This window comes from Anser brachyrhynchus (assembly GCF_964034855.1).
Source record: "Anser brachyrhynchus genome assembly, chromosome: 3".
NCBI classification, from domain to species: Eukaryota; Metazoa; Chordata; class Aves; order Anseriformes; family Anatidae; genus Anser; species Anser brachyrhynchus.
This window is the reverse complement of record NC_137696.1, coordinates 120,823,852-120,828,657: the sequence shown is the minus strand read 5'-3', so window position 1 is coordinate 120,828,657 and position 4,806 is coordinate 120,823,852. Positions and strand designations below refer to the sequence as shown.

At 37.1% G+C, this 4,806-nt stretch overlaps 1 protein-coding gene and 1 long non-coding RNA gene across 4 annotated transcripts in view; both read right to left on the bottom strand.

Annotated features, from left to right (window-relative positions):
- Positions 1–4,806, bottom strand: part of SUPT3H (SPT3 homolog, SAGA and STAGA complex component) — a 280,720-nt gene that overhangs the window by 226,894 nt on the left and 49,020 nt on the right. The window lies entirely within an intron of this gene.
- Positions 1–4,806, bottom strand: part of LOC308193142 — a 38,505-nt gene that overhangs the window by 31,157 nt on the left and 2,542 nt on the right. The window lies entirely within an intron of this gene.

Sequence of the window (4,806 nt, the reverse complement as noted above, 5' to 3'; positions counted from 1 at the left end):
CTATCAATAAAGATACAAAACATGAAAGATAAAGGTTAGCTCATTTTATACTATACAGACTGGATAGTCATTTCTGAGGGCCTCAGTCTTAAAGCACGTGCTGTAAGAAGGAACTCTGGCTCCTGAGAAGCCACACTTCCTTCAGCACTGGGGTTTTTGGCAAAGCAGCAAAACTGCCCAGAGCACTGCTTGTTATTAAAGAAACGTCTGGTAGCGCAGATCTGTACATCCCCATGGGTTCCCCCAAATACCCAAAGATACCTGCCTACAATGAGCTGTTCTGGCAGCAGAAATACAGAGTTCAAATCCAATGGAGACAAATGTCACAGAGAACATATCTGTTATAACTGACCTCATCTAATGGATTTCGTTACAAAGTAGGTGGTATACGAATTAATCTATAATGTAGATCCTGCTACCCTAAAATACAATTTTTAGTAATGTAACAAGCTTATGAACCAGGAAGGAGTTCCTATATTCCATGCACATATTAGATGATTGACACAGAATCATAGAACATGATGCTATCACAGAACATAACATGCTCTTTAGTTTTGATGTGCAAGTATGTCAAACATACGTGTTCGATTCTTGAACAAAAACCTGAACAGAGCGATAACCTTGAGTTTCAAGTCTTTTCAGACCCCCAGCGGCTAAAAAGCATCACTCCAGAAGCAAAATGTTCTCAGGAAAGGAATTTAGAAAACAGTAAAGAACAGGAGTTTACAACCCAGTTTATTTTTGGCTACTCTACCAAATTTCTGAACGAGATTTTTTTTTAGCCTAGTGTTCTTGTTCCAATGTTCGTGTTCCAATGATTTATCCCAATGACTAATAATAAAATTGTCCGTATAGATCCAAAAGTGATTTGGGTACTTAAGTGTCCCTTCATTGCGATGGTCTGTCCTCACACACACCATAATCAGTAGGCAATGCCCAATATTCTCTAGGCTGTCCTCTATCATCCTTTATGCCATCACCACCTCCAGCACACACACACACAAAAAAAAATCCTGCTTCACAACTACCAGTCAGGCCGCATTTCTCACTCAAGTCTCAATCAACCAGAGGCTAAATAGTCTTAATTTATTTTTATTTTACACCTAGCCCTACGCACAGACTCCAGCCTCCTCATGTTACTGATAGAAAGAACTGTGATTTCCCTCAAAAACTCCAGATTAGCAATACTTTTGACCTCTCCCCCCAGACTCCTCTACAATGCCAAGCAGTGTCAGAACCTATGTTTTGGCTGAAAGGGAAACACGTGATTCCTTTAATTATAGGCTGATCGTCAACTTAAAAGCATGCTGGCTTTTACCATGCTGGCTATACTCAGCAGAACTAACTGGCTTGGGTGCCCACGACAGACTTCCCTCTCGTAGGGTGGTGTATCTTCTTAGAACAAATAATTATTTATCCATATAAACAGTAAAGAAATAATCAACTGAAAAAAATAAAATATCTAACTATTAAAAAATAAATGATGCACATACTGTTATATCCCCACAGACTATTTCATGAAAGTTTGCATTACTTATCTGGTCATAGGTCTGGATTCTGGCAACCAAATTGCAGGGTCTCTCTGAAAACCAGCCCTGCTCCCTCACTTTTGGAGAGGGAAAGTCAGAGAAGAAAGAAGTATAAGTGGAAGGAATGGTTGTAATTTGTTTTTATATTTTTTCTTCATCACCACTACTCAGTTACCAAGCAGTATGTTACGCAGAGCATGGAAAAATAATCTGTAAAAGAATTGACATACGCTAACCTGAACATCAGTGAATACCCTCTCTCATCCTCTTTTCAACTCCATATGAATGATTGTCAGATCTCTTCTCCACCAAAAACCACAATGAATTTTAATTACAAGGGAAAGCTTAGACTTCTCAAAAGTGTGGAAAAGTAAGATCCAGGTATTAAACACTGCCTGCTTTCTCCTGCAGATGTGACAAAGAAGCAACCAACTCTCCAGCACGGAACACATCGCATGTCAGAAATTTAATATAGACATCTCCCATACTCTTCCCAGTATCACTGAAGTCTGGTTCTGTTCCACCGTTCTTCAGGCATACCTATACATAACATTTTAAGTGCTGAGCAGAGATACCCCAGCTCATTCCAAATGAGCTCAATGCCACACCAAATACAGCCAGGCGGCTTCCAGTATCTGAACTGGCTCTTTCAGAATAAACTGGTTTTCACTTCACATTCCAATCTCCCAGGCAATTCCCTCCTGTGCATACTGTCAATGTGAAAAGGGATGCATGCTTTTTGTTCTTCATCCTGTTTCAGTTTCTTCATTTCTCCTCACCTTCAATATTCTTCTACATGTATATCCTTCTACACAAAATGGAAGCCATACTGTTAAAAAAAGAATCTCATTAAACAACAACGAAAATGTTTTCTAATTGTCCTCTTTCCAATCTTATTCCATTTCCTCTCAACCTCTTTTCTACTTTCTTAGGAAAGATCTTCAGATCTCTTTTCCACCAAAAGCCCACTACGCATTTTTAATTACAAGGGCAAGCTTAGGCTTTTGACAAGTGAGGAGAAGAAACAGAGCCCAGTATTAAATACTTAAAAAATGGATGTGGAGAGATAAATGGGAGAAAGCATTAAACTATCTACTTTAACTATTTTTTCTTTGAAAAATACCATTTACAGATCTGAGGATCTCTAACTTATGTAAGTATCATAAAACAGAATAGAAGTATTTCAACTTGCACACAGTACATAAGGAAATATCATGGTGTTATACAGAAGAAACTGCAATGACCAGGCATCACATTCAGCTTCAAGCAAACAACAGTAGCAGTCAGTCAAACACAAGAAATTCTTCATATTAGAATCTGTGGAGCAAGTTAATAATAGAATTAAAACCAATCACCCTCCCTTCTCCATGGTATTCTTCAAATCACTGACTTTTAATATAATTTGTTCTACAGTGATCTTTTTTTTTTTTTCCTTTGTCTTTTTATTTTTCTTAAAAGGCTAGCTGCATGTATTTAATTGTATACTCCTTGGGGCAGTGACTATTTCCTCAAATGTCTGTACAGTCCATTGCTATAAGCAATAGTACTATGCAATGCGAAGTAATAAAAAAAATTAGGAATGTTTTGTTGAGAAACAGCCATGCATTAATTATGCAAGATTATCTGAAAAATACACAAATAGGGGGCAAAAAAGATGTCATTATGAATCCTTAACTTTAAAGCATCACTGCCCAATGAATGGTTTATGATATTCCATTTCAGTATTATATTTAATTTCTCTTGGGGTATTTAAAAAACATCTGTTCTGAAAGTTACCGAACGGGTATTGTTTACTCAGAAATTCTACAGGGTGCAACCCCCTTCCACACTGTCAGTTAAACATACAGTATTTTAAATACGCATTACAGAGCCAAATGTTGAAGCAGGCACTTAGAATGTGAAGAATATTCTACACATTAAAATACACATGAAAAATACTGTCCAGGAATTATAGCATAAATCAAATGCAGATTCTAAATTCGGTATTTAATAACTATGCAATCTAAAAAAAAACATTTCGTTTTTATTACTTACTGAACTAATTTCATGTCTTAAATCTACATTGCTACAGACTTACACAAGCTACTGAAACTGGTATAATTTTAAAACCAGAAGCAAATCTTTATTGCTGAACTCTGCTCCTGAATATGGGGTTTAATATGAAAACACTGACACCAAAACTGAAGAGTGTGAATAATCTGCTTTAATATTCTCTAAAATCTGTTCTCTAATCTTGATTGAGGTCTGAAAGTAGCACGTCTGGATGTTTCCAGTGTAAATGTTGTGCAAAAACTTTACAAACATAGATCTAAATCTGCAATTGCCATTACTAAAATAAATGAAAAATCTATAAGCAGCAGTGAAACTGGCATGCAAATAAAAGAACTGTCAAGACATATATTGCCTAAAAATAAGCTTACAATAACTATTTTAAAGACTGTGTGTGGTCTTACCCATATATTTTGGCAAGATGCACTTTCTCCAACCACAGCTAGATTCATCCAAAAGCAGTGGCACTGGAGAGTCTCTGTCTCACCTGTCAAACTTGAAGAACGTTGTTCAGCAGACCACCATGAGTCCATGGATAGGATCCACAGCACTACAGCAGCTGGTCTTGATAAGTGTTCTCTAACTATAGAGGCAAATACTTCAAAAATGTTCTGTAAGAGGATCACTCTTAATATACGTGCATTTAAAAACAAACGGAGACAAAAATACATCTAGAACAAGACTTTCGGGGCATTTATGGCGAAGCACCATCAGTGACCACATACGTATCTCTGTCTGACGTCTCAAAGCGCTCACAAAAGATTCAAGCCTATTAAATTTACCTTAGAAATTAACTAAATTTATGTACTTCTCACAAATTATTAGATTGCAGGCAACCAAATAAAAGAACTAGACCCCTTAACTCTTCGTATAATCTAGGAAGATGAACTCCTCGGTTACTTTCCCACACGACACTGAAAATATTTTGAGACCAACCTACAAATCGATGAAGTGGGAAGGAAAGCTAAAAGGCTGCTTGGCTACGGGAAAGGTAGGATTCAGTGGACATAGGATGAAGCAAGCAAAGCTGCCAGCTGTAAAACTACACAAGAGGGTATTTCGACGACCAGAAAGACCTAGGGAGAGAGCTTATCGGACTTCTCTCTATATAAAGTAACTTGGACTGTTATTAAAAAATATATAATCATTAATTTCCAGAGCGATGTGAATATTTTCTAAAAATAGGTCGCTGCTTTTAACTGCTGAGATCTGCTCGGGTTTAACTACT